Source organism: Lissotriton vulgaris, chromosome 1_1, assembly GCF_964263255.1.
Source record: "Lissotriton vulgaris chromosome 1_1, aLisVul1.2, whole genome shotgun sequence".
NCBI lineage: Eukaryota > Metazoa > Chordata > Amphibia > Caudata > Salamandridae > Lissotriton > Lissotriton vulgaris.
This window is the reverse complement of record NC_141685.1, coordinates 1946794429-1946816908: the sequence shown is the minus strand read 5'-3', so window position 1 is coordinate 1946816908 and position 22480 is coordinate 1946794429.

Sequence of the window (22480 nt, the reverse complement as noted above, 5' to 3'; positions counted from 1 at the left end):
AGTTTTTCTCAGCAGTGCGCCTATGGCCTCCTTCCCCATCAAAAGTTCATATATTGACGGAAGGGCATACAGATCAGAGGTCGGGTCCTGGGTATATTTTTCACTAGGTGTAGCTTCAAATAAGATAGACATCTGAGTCAGAAAACGGGCCCAATGATAGAATCTTGCATTTGGAACTCTTAAACCTCCATGTTCCTGGGGGAGAGTCATGCATTTTGCTGCCCGCCTAGTCTTGCCATATTGCCACAGGAAACTGTTGAAAATAGACTCAATTTTTTTTATCACCCCCTCCTCAATTAGATAAGGGATGGATCTAAATAGATAAAGAAGTTTGGGCAGCATGGTCATTTTTAAAACATTTGTCCTACTTATAAGGGACAGATGAAGTGCATCCATACACTTCAAATCTATCTCAATTTTTTTAAGGAGTGCATTAAAATTATCTTGAACAATTGAGCCTGTTGGTGAATTAATTATTACCCCGAGATAAGTTGCAGAGTTGACATACCGTTGACCGATTTTGACTATGTCCTTAGAGCATATTACCTGTGTTTTTGCCTCATTCAGGCGATACCCAGAGTGGTATCCAAATTGCTTAGTGATTTCCACCAAAATTCGCATGGTCTCGGCAGGCTCTGATGTAATAACTGCCAGATCGTCGGCATACGCTAACATTTTGCTCTCGAACCCGCTGGTTATTACCGCCTTAATACTATGATTCCCCAGTATCTGCCTGACCAGCGGGTCGATATATAAGGCAAATAAAATAGGCGAGCAGGGACACCCCTAACGGGTACCTCTGCTTATCATAATCTTATCTGAGCTCTGACCCATCATCTGGATTCGCACCACCGGGTCGCAATACATGGCCTTGATAGCCGTCAGGATTTTTGGGCCGAAGCCTCTCTCCACTAGGACATCCCACAGATACTGCCACCTAACGCGGTTGAATGCTTTTTCTGCGTCGAGGAGGATCATGGCAGCCCCCGCTGCATGGGCCTCAAACAACGAAATTGCTCTTCTAATGTGGTCCGTCGTACCACGACCAGGAATGAACCGATGCTGCCAGGGGGAGACGAGCCCACCAATGAACCTCCCCAACCGCATGGCTAAGATCTTCGCGTAGAGCTTGTTGTCCGAATTTATAAGGGAGATCGGCCTATAAGACCCAGGGCTTTCTCTTGGCTTTCCCTTTTTATGGAAGACCACTATATTAGTGTCCCTCCATGTTTTGGGGATTTTGCCCGTGCAGATGATACCATTAAATAGATCCAATAACATCGGAGTGACTTCAACCGATAGACATTTATAGAGCTCCAGGGGAATGCTGTCAGGGCCAGCAGCTTTGCCGGCAGCTAGATTGAATATTGCTTCCCGTACCTCATCGGCCGTTATATTGCTCTCTAGATTTTCCGTCTCGAGCGGTCCCAATTTGGGACCTAAGTCCGGGTAGCGGCCATCCAGACATGCATCCCCTGCTTCTTCCTTATACAGGATTTGATAAAAATTTGCAAACACCGATAGGATGTCCTGAGGCTCGACAAAATCCCGTCCATCCTAGTGGATACTAGTTATTACATTTTTAACACTATCTTGCCTGATTCTTAATGCCAATGCCCTCCCAGCCTGCTCCCCTGTCTCGTACATTTTCCTCCTATCCGTCCAGTATTCTGTCGCCGCCTTTTCGGCCAGCTGTTTCTGCACTTCTGCCCTAATCAGAAAGATACTGGTTCGACTCTCCCTACCTTCCTTCCCTTGTGTCAGATTGAGGCAGTGCTGTTCTTCTGCCTTGACTAAGTCTGCTAGGAGCTTATTCTTCCCAACCTGTTGTTTTTTCCTAGCCTGGGCAGTATAACTGATGACCTCCCCCCTTAGTGCTGCCTTAAAAGAGTCCCAGACAGAGTTCCTCGAGGCACTGTATCGATTGGCGTCGAAAAACTCACGAGCCCATTTCCGTAGGTGTTCCACGAACGGAGCGTCAGCCAGCAGTTTCCGATTGAATGTCCAGGCCCTGCTTTTTCTGACCGGTCCTAGACCACTATATCTAATTACCAGTGGGCTATGATCCGAGAGCACCTTGGAGAGCTTCATAATATTAACCTTACCAATTTCTACAGATGAAATTAAGAAATAATCCAATTTGCTATACTTATGGTGAGGGCATGAAAAATATGTGAACCCTGGATCATCGGGATGTTTTGTCTCCCATATGTCAGTTAAGCCATGTGAATGCATCATTGACAGAAGTGCCCTGGAGACTCTTGGCTTTCTACCCGTATATGGTGCTCTCTCAGTCAAATCAATTGAGATATTAGAATCACCGCACACCAAAATGGGTACAGGCCAGGTTGACAATTCCCCCTCCAATATTTCAAATACCTCTGGGTCATCCTGATTTGATCCATAGATCCCACAGATTTTTAAGCCACACTCCAGCTCCACCAAAGCCCATCTACCCAAGGGATCAGATTTAACTCGTTTAGCTCCCCCCAACATTGTTTTACCTAGAATTACCACCCCCTTATTGTTGAAGTCTGAGAGGAGCATTTGTATATTCACTTGTAGTTTTTTGACACCATATAAATTCTCAAAAAAAAAAAAAGAAGCACACTACAACAGTCATTCAACTCCACTGTATGATACTCCATTCCACTCCACTCTATGCCACTCTATCGTATAACACTGACTGCCACTCATCTTTACAACACTCCACTCCGCTCCATGGTATTCCACTCTATGCCACTCTTCTCTACACCATTCTACTCTACATCACTCCACTGTGCTGTGCAATATTAAACTCTACACCACTCCACTCTATGGCACGCCAATAGACCCACTATACTCTATCCCACTCCACTCAAAGCTATTCCACTCTATTCCCTTCTGCTCTATGCTATTTCACTGTACACCACTCCACACCACACCACTTTATTGTACACCACTCCAGTCCAAGCCATTCCAATCTATGGTATTACGCTGTAGGTTTCTCAACTCTATGCCATTGTACGATACTCCACGTTATTCGGCTCTATGTTACTCCATTCTACGCCACTGCATTGTATGACACTACTTTATTCCACGCCATGCCACTTGACTCTACGCCATTCTGTGTCCCTACACTACATGGTATTTCGCTCCACTTCACTCAACTCCACACCACTCCACTCCATTCCACTCTAAATACTCCATTTTAGGCAACTCAACTCTATAACAATCTACTCTATGCCACTCCGCACCACTGTACAACAGTCCACTCTATGCCACTCCACTCTACTGAGCACCACTCCACTATACGCCACTCCACACTGTTCCACTCTGCCACTTTACTCTACTTCACTCTATACTACGCTACTCTATTCGATTCTACTCAAAACCTCTCCACTGTACACCACTCAAATCTATGCTATTCGAATCTATGCTGTACCACTGTACGCCACTCAACTTTATGCCACTATATACCATTACACTCTACGATATTCCGCACTGCGCCACTACGCTCTATGATACTCCACTCAATGCCATTACACACTATGCCACTACACTCTATGCCACTACACTCAATGCCGCTACACTCAATACCACTGCACTCCCTGCCATTCCGCTGTACGATATTCCACTCTGTGCAACTCCACTCTATGGCACTCCACTCTATGTTATTAGACTCCATGCCACCCCCATCTATGCCACTAGAGAGTGCAACACTCTACGCTATACCATTCTATGCCACTCAACTCTATGGCACTACAGTCTCCGAACAACTATACTCTAAAGCACTCCACTCTATGCCATTCGACTATACACAACTCCACTGTACGCCACTCCACTCTACACTATTCCACTTTATGCGCGCCACTGTACGCGATTTTACTCTACACCACTCCACTTTAAGCCACTCTACTGTATGACACTCAAATATTTACCACTCCACTCTATGTTGTTCCACTGTATGCCGCTCAACTGTATGACACTCTACGCCACTCCCCTCTGTGCTATTCCAATCTATGCACCTACACTCTATGCCACTCCGCTCTATGCTATTCCACTCCACCTAACTTTATGCCACTCTATTCTACTCCATGCCACTCCGCTCTACATCAAACCACACCACTCCACTCTACCATATGCCATTCCACTCAAATCCACTCCAATCTATGATTTGAAACACTTAAAAACAAAGGTTAAAACTTAGCTACAGTTAGGAAAAGATTATTTATTCTTTTGATAAAATCCAAATTTAAACTACACCATTAGAAATTCTAAAGTTATAGTCATACCTTAAACTTATGACTTATGCACCTATATATATAAATGTATATGCGTACAAGTGTGTGTAAAAGAAAACTGTTTTCAAAATTGAAAAAATACCAAATTAAACCAAATTAAAACCACTCAATAACGTATGCTCACCACCTCAAAATTGAAAACAATAGTTAAAATGCTGTAGGCCTGGAGCAGTTTAAGGAAAGCATTTAAATCATTTCAACTCATAAAAACATTATTACAGTAATCGGGCTGCGTTCTCTTACAAAATAGTAGTGTGCTTTCCACATCATAAACTTTCTGCATCAAGAGAACAGCTCTTATGTTTGCAGACAAAGTGGAAGTCTCGGAAAATCTTGTGTGTATTTTTAATAAATGAAGCCTAAAATATTGTACTGTATCCTGTAATAGATTCATGAAAATGCCAAATGACTGTTCGAAGTCATGAATTATCTCTTCATGATATACACTATCAAAAAGAATCCTACCCTCACTAATACCAATAATCATAGGTAAGTTGTATAAAATCTTCGCTAGGGAAATACAGAACCAGTTAGGGCAATCAGACAATTTTAACATGGCCCATAAAGCACTTAGATCACACATGACATCCCAAATGTCATGCTTGTCATCAAACGTGGCACTACACTAAGCTTTTTATATTTCTTTCAGCAAAACATAATACGTAAACACACCGTTTCTCTGCTGCATACGGTTATCACTTTCATATAACACCACCTTTGAAATACACCTTAACCCTTGTTACTAAAAGATAGTTGTGGCAATGTTTACGGGGTATCCTTAAAGTCTTGGGTACACTGATTGATATACTATATCCCAAATATCTCAATCTGGGTAGAATCGTTGGATAATCCTTTTGTCATCCACGTAATAGCAAGCTTCCAACGATTAGCCCCAGTAAAATGTGAACAAATCATAACTGTTGGCTTGCCTTGGATTAAAAGTGTATGTATTTCAGTTAATAAAAACCATAATATTTTACACAGCTGAATCAAAAAAAGTTACAAATTCATTAAATATATACAAGCACTTCTTTCTAATATTAAATATGTCATTTTGAACGATTTCTATTTATAACCGAAGCTAAAATTATATATCAAAGATACTGGTACTCGCTTAGTGGGATATTCATTGCCACCATGTCCTAAATAATAGCTTTGTCAGTTTGTTTAAAATACAATAATTTCTTGCCTTGACTATGAGAAAGTGTGGACTTAATCATATTTCAAGTATTAATTAAGGTTTTTGTAGAGCGCGTAGTAACCCGTGAGCATCCCAGCGCTAGAACCTAGAAAGTCAGGAGGGAGCAGTAGCGGGAAAGACGGGAAGATCAGGGGAAGAGGAGCGTTTTCAGTGATTTTCTGAAATGGAGGAGGTTTGGTTCTGTTCTCAGTTTCCGGGGGAGACTATTCCAATGCTTTGCTGTGTGTACAGAAAAGCGGCGACCTCCAGACCGGGCTTTTTTCACTCTATGAACGGTGATGAAGTTCTCGTGGTTTGACCTGAGTGACCTGGTAGCTTTGTAAGGAATGATGACATTTTTAAGAATGGGGGGACCTTTGTTGTGAAGGAGTTTATGTGCCAGACAGAGGGCCTTGAAGACCACTCTCTCTCTGACTGGAAGCCAGTGAAGTTGCTTCAAGGCTGGTTTTGCTGATGATCTGGCCGGGGTGTTCGTCAGAAGTCGGGCAGCAACATTCTGGATTCTCTGTAAGGTGTTGAGTGTGGCTTCCGGGGCTCCCAGGTAGATGGCATTGCTGTAATCCAGCCTAGACAGAATAAGGCCCTGGATCAGCAGTTTCTGGGAAATGGGGGGGAGCAGGGGAAGCACCTTCCTGCATGGCCTGAGAAGACCAAAGCAGATTACCGAGGTTTTTTTTGACTGGGTTCTGAAGGTCAGATCTTTCTCGAGCCATACACCCAGGCTCTTAACCTCGTCTTTGGGAACAGGGGGATCACCTAAACAGGCGGGCCAGATGTTGGGCGGCAGAGAGGGCCCTTTTTGTCCAAGCAGCAAGATTTCAGTCTTGGACCCGTTAAGTTTCAATGCTGAGGAGTTCATCCAGCCATGGATTTCAGTAAGGCAACTGTGGAGATTGGAGGGTTCTTGGTTAGGATGGGAGAGGGTCACCACCAGCTGGGTGTCGTCGGCGTACTTGATAATCGTCACTCCAAACGGGGTGGCCAACTCCTCCAGCGGGGCCATATAGATGTTAAATAACGTCGGGCTTAGTGATGAACCCTGCGGTACCCCACAACGGAGGGGGACCGCAGGGGAGTGGCTGTCATTCTCCCAGACTTGGAAGGAACGGCAGTTGAGGAATGACGCGGGACACTTCAGGGCCATGCCCTTCACTCCAATGTCTCTCAGACGCTGAATTAAAACCTGGTGGTTGACAGTGTCGAAGGCCGCACTGAGATCCAGGAGGATCACTGCCACTGATCCTCCTGTGTCTAAAATGCTTCTGGCCTTCTCCACTGCCGCCAGGAGGGCGGTGTCAGTGCCCTGGCCTGGACGAAAGCCTGTCTGAGAGCTCCTAAGCAGGTTGTTAGTTTCTAGGAATAGTGATAGCTTTTTATTCACTAATTTCTCCGTGATCTTGCTATTTCCTGGGAGGAGGTAGATTGGCTTATAGTTGGCTAGGTCCTGGGGGTCCAATGAGGGTTTTTTAAGAAGACCTTTGACCACAGCTGCTTTCCAGCTAGGAGGGACTTCTCCCTGTAGTAGATAAGCGTTGATGAGGGCCATGAGCGGAGGGATAACAGTAGGGGCCACTTTCTTGAGGAAGCGCAAAGGGACCGGGTCGCTGGGGGAGCCACTTTTAATAGTGGCAAACATCGCGGCTACCTCTTCTGTGGTTACTGGTCCGAAGGTCTCTAAAAAGGGAGTAAGGGTGTCAGGGGACAGACTGCGGCGAGGGAGAGGGCTGTGGCTGTCACCACCTGTGCAACCGATATCAATCGATGGTAGCGAAGTGAGAATTTTTGGGATTTTCTCATCGAAGAATGTTGGCAGTTTGATACATTTATTTTCCGCGGATTTAGGGTCCAGGGGTTTCGAAGGGGGATCTGGGACATGGAGAAGTTCTTTTAGAATGGTAAAAGTTTCCTGAGCGGAGCAGGATGAGTTTTTAATTCTTTCCTCACAAAATGAGCTCTTGGTTTTATGAAGCGCAAGTTTGTATGTTCTTAGGGAAGACCGGAACGCGTCTTTCTTATCTGCAGACTTATCTTTCCTCCATGCGCGTTCCGCCCTCTTGCATTCCTTCCGTAGAACATTCAGTTCAGGGGTGTACCAGGGGGAAGGGTTGACTCTCTTGGCACGTTTAAGGGTGCTAGATCGAGGTAAGAGACAATCCAATGATTGGGTGAGCCAGGCATTAAATTCAGTGTCAGCAGTTATGGGGTTAAGAGTGGGGGAAGGGGTAGATTCCCTGAGTTTGGATGCCCATTCTTCTGGTACAAGTTTGTGCCAGCGCCTGGTGAGGGTTCTAATTTTAGGCAGTTGGGGTGGGGAGATGTCAAGGTGCCAGTCAATGGGGATCAGGAAATGGTCTGTCCAAGGAAGAGGAAGGGGCACGCAGGTTTTGAGATCATGAATGTTTGTGAAAATCGGGTCCAGTAGTCACCTTGGTTTCCCTTGGTTCTTCCATATATGGCCAGTAAACATAATTTTATAAACCAATTAAAAATATTTGCATAGATTCTGTACAACTTTTCCAGTATTCTGAGAGTAGATGTATGTATGTGTCGAGTGCCTGTGGACAGTAAGTGCATTTGTCTGAACTCGTCTTATCCATTCTATGTAATTTCTCTGATGCTGTGTACATTTTATGTAAAAAGAATTGAGCCATTTTGAACCAGAGTTAGTGATTTAGTCACACATTGAAGTTAGTTTATCAGGCTCTTTCTATGCAGTGTCATGCATTTTGTAGCCTTTGCTAATGCAAATGTACTGTACAAATATTATAAACGGTTGCAATATTGTTAAGTATTCGACTTTTCAGGAATGCGTCTGATGAAGCAAGTTTTAGAAATTAAACAAGTTTTGATTCGCAGATTTAAACTTCCATAATGAATTAATAATATTAATGAGTTTATGCATCATTTGTATTAATTCAACTTAGTTTTAAAATGCATTCACAAACACGAGGGACTAACATTATGTGCTCTTTGTTGCATTTGTGTGTACGTTGGATAAAATAATAAATTAACTTTGTCTTTCTGTTTTGTCAATATTAACTGCGGCTGTTTAAATAATGGCATGTGCTTATTTTTAAATGTGCATTCATTTATGTTGTGTCTTTTATGTAGTAAAAGCTCGTGGAGTATCCTGTGGCTTGTGTGAAAGGTCTCTATGTTTGTTGTTTATTCTGTGCTAAAAGCTAGGTAACATAAACTAATGGGTTAACATTAGTGAAGGGGGTAGGTAACAGAATGACTTTCATTACTCGAATTAATTAATGTTTTGTGTTTTCTTGCATACTAGTGCTACGAAAAAGAGGCCTGAGGCCTAGCTTTAAGATGGATGTTTTGGAATCCTGTCATGATGAGCCGAGCACAGCAAAGAATAAAAAAAAAGTTTGTCGTTCATAATCATCAGTGAACAAATACGAGGAACTGTGCAGGATGTGCTCCATGTTGTATAATTTTCAAAGGACAGGTTATGGCGGAAAAGACAAGCTGAGGAAGCAATGAACTGTTACTAAATAATTTGTTGCAAAGGTCCTCGGAAGCTAATGTCACTGCTAGACAATAAACAAAGGCATAATAGAATGGCCCGATTTCGGTGTGAAGAGGCAATGACTTCATATGGACTGACGGCTGACAGCCAATCAAATCGCTGGATGTCTTTTAAAAAGTATTCTTTTAGCTAGTTTTAGATAGAGAAAAGGTATAAAACTTGGCCCCTTGGGAGGAGTTTGGTTGGCTCGTTCCTGATTCCTCTGAGCGTGAGATGCTGTCGGACTTTTGACTCACATGAGAAAGAATGAACTTATGCTTTTCCTTTTAGGTTCCTAATAAGTTTAGACAGGGAAGTAGGGTTTAGGGAATGAGATTTCTTTGCTTTTAAAACTTTATATGCTGATTTGATTTGAACTAACAGTCTAATGTGCCTTTACTTAATAAAATTATGCTTAATAAATGCTAATAAAAGATTTAAATTCTGAAAAAGTTCCTACTCGATAATAATAAAGTTAATAAAATAGATTTTGAAATGACAAGCTGGTCTTGGTTATTTTGAGTCTAGTTACTATTAGTTAATCCATTGCCTAGGTGACTTAATTAAAAGTGCATTTCTATAAAATGACAAAGATAAACTGCAGTTGTATATAATTGTAAATAGTTTTATGAATAGATTCGATTAATTAGGTCATATGTTTCAGTTGGTCAATTCATGTCTCAGTCATTTATGGGCCTTGTGAAGAGTATATGTTTAATGAAATGAAATGAAATGAAAAGTAGATTTATAGAGCGCGATTGCTGCCCTGGGGCGTCCAAGCGCTAGGAACCAACAGAGGTGGCCTGTCAGAGTTGCTAATAGAGAATTACTGAGGGAGGTTGAATAGGAATGTCTTTAACTGTTTGCGGAATGAAGAAAGGTTGGGGTTGGCTCTAAGATGTAGGGGGAGTGTATTCCAGGTCTTGGAGGCATTGTAGGTGAACATCCTGCCGCCAGACCTAGTCTTTTTTATTCTTGGGGCAGTAGCCATGAAGGCCTGGCTCGAGCGGAGACTTCTGCTGGGTTGATAGTGGATGACTAGGTCACGGGTGATCATAGGACCTGTGTCCCAAAAGGCCTGGTGGGCAATGCACATGGCCTTGAAGAGGATTCTCTGACGCACTGGCAGCCAATGTAGGCGGATCAGACCAGCTTTAGGTGAATGGTGAGTATCAATGGTGTAGGGTTGTGTTTATGAGACAGAATTTCTTTAGGCCCGCTGGATCAAATCTCTGGTAGCAGAGTTCGGTTACTATGGTAACTGACATGTTACATGGTAATTACATAGGATACATGTTTAACACATGTTAAGTTTGTTTAGTTGTTATATGTAGTCGAAAGGATTTTTCCATGAGTGTGAAAATTCCTGGTTAAGTTGCCGGCAGAGAAGTGTGACAGGTGAAGTTACACAGTTCATTTGTTCTGTTTCAAATTAGTGGTATTGACATATCACTAGTGTTGTGGACGTACAGCACAAGTTTAGGGATTTTTAGGTATAACAGGTTGTATGAATAGTGAGGATTGCCTATGAAATCCTAGATTTGAGTAAAGGGACTGGGAGCCGGTTTTAAAACTCGCTGTGAAAAGAGTAATAGGATTTATCGAAGCTTGAGTGAAGGGTAAGGAAGCGTCGTCTATTCTTACTGGTGATTGAGGATTTATATTGGTTGGTTAAAGTCCTGCCAAAGATTTCATGTATACATGGTCAGGGTTTTTCCGTTTGGATGTGTAAAAATGATTTTATGAAATAGCGTTGTCTATTTCACGAGAGTGTGTACTCGGACGTTTGATAAAAACTATCACTTTGTTTAGTGAAACAGACAGATGGTTTGTTTTTCTGTAGTTACTAATTGAATTTCATTGAAAGAATTGTTTTTAAAATGGCGCTGTGAAAATATTTTGTAAAGGAGGGGTGAGTTTGCGGAGCGGAGACAGTGAAGCTGTAGCGGCAGTGTACGTCACAGGGTTCGCGCTGCGATTGGTTGACATACGTCACAGCAAGTGCATTGATTGGTTCACGTGACTGAAATGAGCTGTTAGCTGATTGGTCCTTTCTGAAAACAGTACTTCCATTGGTTGAGCAAGGTAGTGACGTAGCTTACCCTGATTGGCTTGTTAGTGAGTTTCGCGCACGGATTGGTTAGAGTAGCGGAACACAAAAAATACTTACGATCCTTTTCTAAATTAAGCGGAATAGTTTTAAATCATGAGTTATTGGAACGATAAAAAAGAAAAGAAGCTTACATGGTGTCAAAAATTTAAAAATATATTCAGCCCCGATAAGAAAATTGTAACGCGTGGTGGAAAATTACTTCATAAATACAAAACACCCGCAGCATATATGGAAGGTGAATATGGTTATCATACTGTCCTTTGGTTTGAAAATTGGATGCAATAAACCAAAGATGATGGTGTATTCGCATGGCCAGAAGATGGGTCATTTAATATTAAGGTTTTAAGAAACTTGAGAGAAAAAATGATGGGTCTTGTGCCAAAGCCTAGACCTACTCAATTTGAGGCTTTAGTTGAATGGGAAGTTGAAATGTATGAACTAGATCGATAAAACTGTGGTATAACAAGAGGTCCTAAATTAGATATTCATAGGGATACTCATGAGGATAGAGTGCGTCGGTGGAGAAAAGCTGACATGCATGATGGTTTATGCCCAGTTAGAGAGATGGTTACTGAAAATACAGGTCAAAAGAATACCCGAAAGAGAGGTCATCTTGATGAAGAATTAGATGATGCAGTTTTAGAAGAGATTGTTATTAATCCACCACCTTATCAGCCAATTTGTTCACAGTCTACTCCGAGAGTTTCTTCAGGAACCTCTCCTAGTGCACCTGCTAGAGAAGCTGATGAAAATTCACCCAGATTTTTAAGATTACCCAAGAGAGTAAGGTCAAGAAGTAAATCTAATACTCCAAGAGAGAACAGAAATTATCCAGAAATTCCAGAGCAGAGAAATGAATTCCCTAGAAATGAAAAGAGAGCAGAAGTCCCCGAGATACCAAATATTTCAGAATATTTAAGAGCGAAAGGCAAACTGATACAGCAATTAACAAAAGGAATGGAAGCAGTAACGGTACCGGTAACAATTGGTCCACCAGTTTTTGAGCATGAAGAAAACAGACATTCAGCTCTGACTGTTCCATTAAATGCGGAATTCAGAAAGTGGCTGAAAATTTTTATTCAGAATTAACAGAAATCCATCGAGAAAAAAAATGCCAAATTTAACTGTTAATCAAATTTTATCAAATGGTCAGATACCATCAGTTGCAGGATCTGAGTCTGGTTCTTTAGAAAAGAGCATGAACAAAACAGATTTGACACAGACCCCATTAATTCCACAAGTTCCTGAATCTAAACAACTTGATGTTGCAAAATTGAAAGCAGATTTTAGAAGAATTAATTATTGGCACAATTGGAACTGACTGTTTAAAACAATATCAGGATGATGAATTGTTATTTATCTGTAAGAGTATACAATGGAAAACGAAAAGTAAATATGATGAATTTGAAGAAGTGGCTGCTGAATTAGACGTAGATTTAAGTAGACAGAAACAATTGCAAAAACATTACAGAGTGGATTTCTCTGAAAAAGATATTGAAAACCTGAATACCACAGGCTGGATAACTCATGTAAAAGAATTAATTGTGTTCCTAAAAAGATTAGGTGAATTAAGTAAATGGAGAGTGAAATGGACAAAGAAAAGAGAAGAAGAAAAAAGAGAAAGAGGGGAAGTCGTAAATGAGTTTCCTATGAGGGAAATAGCTGGTGGAGGTTATGTTCATGTTCCTTGGACAAGGCAGGACATTTTGCTCTTTACAAATGATTTTCCTCGGCTGAGAGAAAAGCCAGTGGAATGGTATTGTCAGGTAGACAGGTTCATTAAAGTTTCAAAAGTTCTGTGGATTGATCTTGATGGATTCTTTGACATTGTTGTCCCATCAGATCTTTGGACAGAATGTAAAATTTATGTAGGTTGGCCCAGGGAAGAACCAGCTCGTAATAAAATAACAGGTGCTCCTTCAGCTGATGTCATGGATTTCTATGACAAAGTAATTGTGTGGCTGAAAAACAAGATTCCTCCAAAAGAAGTGGATTGGGTTAAAATTGACAGAACAAATCAGGAACCAAAAGAGTCAGTACATTCATTTTATGAAAGATTACTGCTGGTATTTAAACAATACAGCGGTTATGAAAAATTAAGTGAAAAGGATATGAGCCATTTCATATACAGATTTGTATATGGCTTAAGACCTGAAATTGGTGAGATGATTAGAAACGGAATTGTCGGCTGGCAATCACTTACAGTTGACGACATCCTGAGAAAAGCAAAATATTGCAGTAATGAGATAGATGCAAAGCAGAAAAAGCTTAAGGAAAAGGCAATGTGGGCACAAGTGAAGGTGGCTGAACAGCAGATAGCAACCTTAGAAAATAAAAATGTTCAGCAGAATCAAGGCAAATTTAAGGGGAACTTTGTTAACAAACCAAAATTTAATGTAAATATTGAAGAGCTTAAACAGAAGCTCCCATGTTTTAATTGCGGTGAGATTGGACACTGGAAGCGAGAGTGTAAGAATCCGCCCAGATATTTTAAAAATTCATCATTATATCCACAGATGCAGAATGAGATAAATCAGCAGCAACAGCTACAGCGACAGTTAAATGAAATAAGTCAGCAGCAACAGCTACAGCGACAGTTAGTGAAACAGCAGAGCCAATTGAATCAGCAGAGCCAAATTCCACAGCCACCACTTCCAAATTGTATGAATGCACAAAGATTCAGTCCTGAGACGGGATTCAGCGGTGGTGACCAGGTAAATAGATCGCAAAGAGTGAATGTGTCAAATGTTTCTCAACAATTTTGGTTAAAAGAAAATGAAAGTAGTGACTCCGAGGATTACTCATGACGGTGCCAGAGAGAGGAAGAAGAGTGTGTGCTTGGAGCCACTCTTGAGGTAGATCAGTCAGGTCCATTTGTTAATGGTAAAGTGAATGATGTAGAAATCACTTTTCTTGTGGACACTGGTGTTACCCGTTCTACTGTTAGATCAGTGGAAATTGAAAACCTTCCTCTCTCTGGTGAGTCCATCCAAGTAGTAGGAGTGGCAAATAAGCAGATTAAAACAGACTTGACAGAGCCAGTCAAAATAGAAATTGGAAATTACAAAGACAAACACAGATTTGTTGTTTGTAACAGCAGTCCGGTTAACTTATTAGGGAGGGACATATTGTGTAAGATGAACTGCAAGATATATTGCTCACCAGATGGTATTGAGCTCTAAACCTTAGAAGAAGATGGACTGTACACATTAACAATGTTAATGGTTGAAGAAGAGAATAAACTGTTTCCTGCTTTTGATAAAAACAATTTACCTGAAGAACTGAAAAAAGCAGTCAATCCAAAAATTTGGGATTTAACTGGAGACGAAATGGGTTTAATGAAACATCTAGACCCGGTGCAGATTACTGTAAAGCAGGGAATAGATTTTCCAAATATTCCTCAGTACAAAATGAAAGCTGAAACTATTGAGGGTGTCATTCCTGTGATTGAGAAATTCATAAAACAAGGTGTTTTGAAGGAAATTGAGAGCAGCCCATGTAATTCACCGATTATGGGAATCAAAAAGCCAAACGGAACTTACAGAATAGTGCAGGACCTGAGAAAGGTTAATCAAATTGTTGTTCCTTGTTGTCCAGTTGTACCAAACCCAGCGGTAATTCTATATCAAATTCTACACGATGCAGATTGGTACACGGCCATAGACCTGTGTAATGCCTTCTTTACAATTCCACTGCATCCAGAGAGCCAACAAATTTTTGCGTTCAGATTCCAAGATCGTATCTTAGCATGGTGTTGTATCCCTCAAGGTTATACTGAGAGTCCATCTATCTTTAATCAGTTGTTAAAGAAATCTTTGGAAGATCTAGATTTGCCTGGAAAATCAACATTGGTCCAGTACATTGATGATCTCCAAGTGGCTGCAAAAACACGAGAAAATTGTGTAACAGACACCATTACACTTTTAAATCGATTGGCAGATGAAGGGCATAAAGTGTCACCTGCAAAGTTACAGTTTTGCAAACAAGAAGTAAAATACCTTGGTCACAGAATTGCAAAGGGAATCAGACAAGTGACAGTGGAAAGAATAAAAATGATTCGAGCAATACAACCTCCAACAACACAGAGACAGGTCAGAATGTTTTTAGGAATGGTAGGGTATAGTCGTCAATGGATTAGTGGGTTTTCAGTAATTGCGAAACCACTACAAAGACTGACAAAAGCAGACATTAAAGACCCGATTACTCTGACAAAAACTGAGTTAGAGGCTTTTGAAAAGCTAAAGAAAAGTTTGTGTGAAGCTCCAGCATTGGGGATGCCAGACTACGATAAAGAATTTGAGCTGTACTGCAGTGAAAGGGAAGGTTGTGCATTATCAGTTCTGATTCAGAGACATGGAAAAATGAGAAAGCCAATAGCTTATTTTTCAGCTGTTCTTGACCCTGTTGCAAAAGCATTGCCAGGTTGCTTAAAAGCAGTGGCTACAACAAGTGCAAGCCTTGAGCAAAGTGAAGGGATTATAATGGGGTTCCCTGTGAAAGTTTATGTACCTCATTCAGTTGAAACTCTTCTTACCAGAAGCAAGACACAACACTTATCAAGTAGCAGATTGACTAAATATGAAAAGAATATTCTGGGATCAGATAATGTCTCAATTGCAAGATGTGTGAATCTAAACCCATCCACATTATTGCCTGATGGTGTTATTACTGAAATCAAAAACGAAACTGATGTTGATCACGAGTGCTTGTATGTTTTAGATTACTGCACCAAACCTAGAAAAGACATAAAAGATGTGCCTTAGTCAGAGTCAGACATTGTTTACTTTGTTGATGGCTCCTGTTTAAGAACAGATGAGGGCATTCTGAGGGCAGCATATTCAGTCTGCACAGATGCAGAAGTAGTTGAAGGTTCAACTCTTGAAGGAATTCGGTCAGCTCAAGTGGCAGAATTAATTGCTTTTATTTGTGCATGTGAAAGAGCAAAAGGAAAAAAGGTTACCATAGTGACTGATAGTCAGTATGGATATGGCGTAGTCCATGACTATGGCCAGCTCTGGTCTCAAAGAGGTTATTTAACTTCCGCAGGAACGTCGATCAGGAATGCAAAATTGATCAAGAGATTGATCAATGGCATTCAATTACCTGAGAAAATTGCTGTTGTGAAATGCGGAGCTCATAAAAAAGGTGAAGACTATATTACTAAAGGTAATTCTTTTGCAGATGAAATTGCACGTTACAGTGTGAAAAACAATTTTTCAATTAATCGGGAAAAAGACAATGATCACATTCTAAACTCTCTCATGCTAATATCTGTAGTTGAAACATGGCAGGGAGTAAAAGATTTACAAGATGAGGCAGATGATGAGGAGAAAAACACATGGCTGAAAGAAGGTTGCAGACAGAGGGAGGAAGATGAGATTTGGGTTTATAAAGATGACAGACCTGTAATGCCAAATTGCATGATTGCTGACATGTCACGAATGTACCATGGTCCAGGGCATTTAGGAAGAGACTCTATGATAAGAATGTTCAGGCAGACATGGTATAATCCAAAATTTAGGATTATTGCAGAGTCACTTTGCCAGAGATGCTTGATCTGCCAGCAAATCAATCCAAACAGAAAAACAGTTGTGAGCATGGGAACCATAGGACGGGAGTGTGGTCCTTTTACTAGGTTGCAAATGGATTTCATTGATATGCCACCTCATAATAAACTGAGATATGTCCTTGTGATTGTCTGTCTGTTTTCAAGATGGGTGGAAGCGTTCCCAGCTCGTCACAATGATTCAATTACTGTGGCAAAATTGCTTTTAAAAGAGATCTTACCAAGGTATGGATTTCCAGTCACTGTTGAAAGTGATCGTGGTACACATTTTGAAAACAGATTGCTAAAATTGATTTGTGAAGCCTTCAACATAAAGCAAAAGCTACACTGTGCATACAGACCAGAAGCATCAGGTGTTGTTGAGCAAATTAACAGAACAATTAAAAATAGAATTGGAAAAATGTGCCTGGCTACAGGAATGAAGTGGACAGATGCACTTCCACTTGTCTTAATGTCTTTGAGAAGCACACCAGATAAAAAGACAGGTCTAAGCCCCCATGATATTCTCATGGGAAGAGTAATGAGACAAGCATTTATTCCAGTCGGAAAAATTTTGAGCATTAATGAAAGTGCAATTATGGACTATTGTAAATATCTGTCTGATGTAGTAACTTCTGTATTCCATCAGGTGGGAACAGATGTGATTTCAAAAGAAAAGGAGCAAGCTCATGATCGGTTACCAGGAGACTGGGTCAGAGCAAAAGTTCACCGGAGAAGAAACTGCTTAGTACCCAGGTGGCAAAAAGCAAGACAGGTGATACTAGTCACAGCAAATGCAGTTAAATGCAGAGGTTTGAAAAGGTGGGTGCATGCAAGTCATACCATTCGTGTACCACCTCCTGATAATCCTGATGAGAATAGTGACGACACACCAACTGATTCAGACTCTGAAGAAGAACCTGAGAATCCGGATTCTGAAGATCGACAGGAAGGTCGACATCCGGAAGATTCTGATGTGGATCAGGCTTTGAATGAAAAAGATCTAGAGATTGTGATTCTAGATTCAGAAAATGATGAAAATGTTCTAGAAAAAGAAACAGAAAAAGAATCTGAGACAAAAGAGATTCAAGATCAGGAGAGTATTGAAAAGCAGATTGAAAGCTCTGAAAGCAGGAACAAGAATTCTGAAACTGGGAAGTTAGAAGTAATTACAGAAGAAGAAGAAGACAAATTACCGAGTACCAGCTACAAGGATGATGTTCCTAACGGAGTGAAACTGCCGAGTAAAGAAGTTCCTAGATTTAGAATTGAAGTCTCTGAAACAGATTCGGATGAGAGTGATGAAGAGTCTGAAATAAGAAAATTCAGAAAAAGAGCTTGGAAAGCTGAATGTAACGAAACTGAGCCTAAGAAGAAATTCTTAAGAAAAGGAGATAATTGGCCAAGAGAAAATCTCAAATTCAAATTGGTGAACAAATCGAAGGAACAGATTAATGAGATATCAAGTCAAAAAGGTGACTCTGATAAAAAAAGGTCAAGCAGGAAAGAAAATTGAAGTGATTAGCAGTAGGAGCAAAAGACCATTAAGGCCGAACCAAAAGTATAGGTCCCCTGAATGGACCTACATAATTATCCCACCAGTAGTGGAAATTAGTAGTAGTAGTCAGGAGGATTTGGAAGAAACCAGTGACATTGATTAAAGAAATTTTCTTTAAGTTGAGGTTTATTTTTAGCATAAGGCTGAAGAAATTGTGTTAGGTGACACAAGGTCGAAGAAATTGTGTTAGCTGGAAAAACACTTTGATGTAAGACGCAAGGTCGAAGAAAAGCCGTTAGTGGGTTACTAAAAAAAAAAAAAAAAGGGGAGGTGTATATATATATGTAACTATTATATAACTATTATTTTTACATTTTTGTTTTTGAATTTGAATTTGATTTAAGGAAAAATCTTGTAAAAAAAAAAAAAAAAGATGCCTAATACTGACAATTCAAGGTGTGCTATTTTTAGAAGATGCTGTAAAATGTCTTCTATTTGTGTGATTTTAATAATCTTGGTCTGGTTAATTTTGGCAGTCATCTTTCCTTTTGGCATAGACAGAGAGAATTACAAGGCTAATATGATAAGTAAAGCTGAATCTAAACAAGCTGTTCATGATGTTGCAGGCAAAACTAATAGAGTTATTGAGCACAAACCAGAGATCCACCAAGATAGATCTGTTGGTGATTTTTCTACTAATTCTTTTTCAAGGCTTTTGTCAGAATATGTTAAAGTCATGGATGTGAAAGATTGCTATGTTTGTGTGAAGCTTCCTGCTTCAGTTTCAGAGGGGGTTAAGTAAAACATGCTTCCCCTTACTTATGGCATTACATGAAGTGTTATAGCAAGCTTGTTTTATCAAACAGGTCGTCTGGAGTACTATTACTCAGACTACAATGACATTTTTGCTAACCTGAAAGTTGTAAATAGCTTTAACAAAGTTAGGCCTTCTAAGAATGATGAGGGAATTCTTCTTGGTGACTAATGAACTTACCTACGAATATGCTTACAAAAACAATTTAACTTGCAAAATGAGAGATGAAGAAAGATCTTTTCTCAAATTGGTTGAGGAGAGAAGGGCGATTTATAAGAGAAATGAGATGCTGAAACAGACTAAATCTAGATTTTGGCAACTTGAGGACGAGAAGCTCAATGGTGGAAATAGATATGCTGCTATTCATATAGATGATCCTGTTAGTGGAAAATTATGTATTAGAAGAGATAACACTTTATACGATAATTATTTTGTGGGAGCTAGTCAATGTGAAGATGCTTATCGCATCATAGGGGGATGGGGATTTAAAATTGGCAAAGATCCAATTTTTCCTGGAAGTTATTTTGTTTGTGGGAACAAAGCTTACTTTAACCTCCCAGATCATTGGTATGGGACGTGCTACCTTGGTTTAGTTTTATCAAAAAATGTTCATGTGGACAGGAATGGAGAAGGTTCATTCGAAATTGGCAAACACCTGAACAGATTCATGAGAGAAGGTTTCTCTGAGATTATGGGTGACATTTTTGGTGCAATCATTCCTATGGTGGGAATAACCCTGAATGCAATCAAAATCAGAAAGGTCTCCACAATTGTTGACAGATTGTCCACAGATACTGCAAGTAGTTTCCAATTAGTTAACACAGAACTTGTTGCCACAAGAAGTATGGTTATGCAGAATCGTCTTGCATTAGACATTCTGCTAGCAAAAGAAGGAGGAGTCTGTGGGATTTTACATGTCCAGCATTGCTGTACTTATATCCCAGATAAGAGCCAGAATATAGAGATGCTTATCAAAAATATCACTGAACTTCACTCAGAAATAGAGCCCATGGAAAATGATAATTTTTCAGAACGTCTGAGCAAAAGATTTGCAGCAATTGGAAAATGGTTTAGAGAAATTGGCAGTTCAATTATTGGCAAAGTGCTTTATCCTGTAATAATCATAGTTATAGTGACACTTTTGTTAAAAATTAGTTGCATGGTTCACAAAAGAAAGAAGCATGTGAGAGAAAGGAGAAGGATTTATAAACTTAGAAAGGCACAGGAGAAGGAGATTGAAATGGAAGAGTTTTGTAGAGCTCAATATGAGAGTTGCAGACAGACTGCTGAGACAGGGGTTTAGAATTACTAACACAGAGGGTGTTCAAAATGTGATGTCTACAAAGTAAAAATTTTGGTAAAAATTTTGGGTATTGTTTGGTGATTTTAAAATCACCAGATGAGGGAATTGATGAAGCGAGTTTTAGAAATTAAACGAGTTTTGATTCGCAGATTTAAACTTCCATAATGAATTAATAATAATAATGAGTTTATGCATCATTTGTATTAATTCAACTTAGTTTTAAAATGCATTTACAAACACGAGGGACTAACATTATGTGCTCTTTGTTGCATTTGTGTGTACGTTGGATAAAATAATAAATTAACTTTGTCTTTCTGTTTTGTCAATATTAACTGCGGCTGTTTAAATAATGGCATGTGCTTATTTTTAAATGTGCATTCATTTATGTCGTGTCTTTTATGTAGTAAAAGCTCGTGGAGTATCCTGAGGCTTGTGTGAAAGGTCTCTATGTTTGTTTTTTATTCTGTGCTAAAAGCTAGGTAACATAAACTAATGGGTTAACATTAGTGAAGGGGGTGGGTAACAGAATGACTTCCATTACTCAAATTAATTAATGTTTTGTGTTTCCTTGCATACTAGTGCTACGAAAAAGAGGCCTGAGGCCTAGATTTAAGATGGATGTTTTGGAATCCTGTCATGATGAGCCGAGCACAGCAAATAATAAAAAAAAAAGTTTGTTGTTCATAATCATCAGTGAACAAATACGAGGAACTGTGCAGGATGTGCTCCATGTTGTATAATTTTCGAAGGACAGGTTATGGCGGAAAAGCCAAGCTGAGGAAGCAATGAACTGTTACTCAATAATTTGTTGCAAAGGTCCTCGGAAGCTAATGTCACTGCTAGACAATAAACAAAGGCATAATAGAATGGCACGATTTCGGTGTGAAGAGGCAATGACTTCATGTGGACTGATGGCTGACAGCCAATCAAATCGCTGGATGTCTTTTAAAAAGTATTCTTTTAGCTAGTTTAGATAGAGAAAAGGTATAAAAGTTGGCCCCTTGGGAGGAGTTTGGTTGGCTCGTTCCTGATTCCTCTGAGCGTGAGATGCTGTTGGACTTTTGACTCACGTAAGAAAGAATGAACTTATGCTTTTCCTTTTAGGTTCCTAATAAGTTTAGACAGGGAAGTAGGGTTTAGGGAATGAGATTTCTTTGCTTTTAAAACTTTATATGCTGATTTGATTTGAACTGACAGTCTAATGTGCCTTTACTTAATAAAAGTATGCTTAATAAATGCTAATAAAAGATTTAAATTCTGAAAAAGTTCTTACTTGATAATAATAAAGTTAATAAAATAGATTTTGAAATGACAAGCTGGTCTTGGTTATTTTGAGTCTGGTTACCATTAGTTAATCCATTGCCTAGGTTACTTAATTAAAAGAGCATTTCTATAAAATGACAAAGATAAACTGTAGTTGTATATAATTGTAAATAGTTTTATGAATAGATTCGATTAATTAGGTCATATGATTCAGTTGGCCAATTCATGTCTCAGTCATTTATGGGCCTTGTGAAGAGTATATGTTTAATGGTGAGTATCAATGGTGTAGGGTTGTGTTTATGAGACAGAATTTCTTTAGGCCAGCTGGATCACGTCCTACCTTGATGAGTATGGTAGGTTGAAGATATAGATATGTGTTCAATTGGATGGCCAAACTAATTGATCATGCATTTATTTACTTTGAAATTTATGCTTGGTGACAAGTGCAAGCAAGACACAAGGACAATGCAGATTAAAGATTATCTAACAATGATTCACAATTATCGAATTGCCTGTAAAGGTTTTCTTAGAAATTGAAAAATAGTATGTTCTACATCCTGAAAAGATAACCTTAATTGTCATTTACTTGCTTGTATTGTTTATAGGTTGGAGGTATTTAAATTCTCTCTGCTAGGACTTTTACAACACATCATATCTTTTGCAGGTTGATCCCCATGCAGGATTTGTATCTTGAGTAGAAAAGATGTTTGATACAGTCCTTAAAAAAAATACTGTCTTAATTTGAGTCCATTTGAGGCCATTTGTTGACGGGGGCACTTACCTGCGGGGGTCCAGCTCCTCATCTTCAGCACACCCACTGCTGCACTCGCTCTCCCCCCACCGACGCCGCTCCTGACATCGCGGTCGCTTCGGGGAGAGAGCAAAGACTACAGTTCCCGGCGTCCCCTCACTGCCACCGGGGGCGCCGAACCGCCGGAGC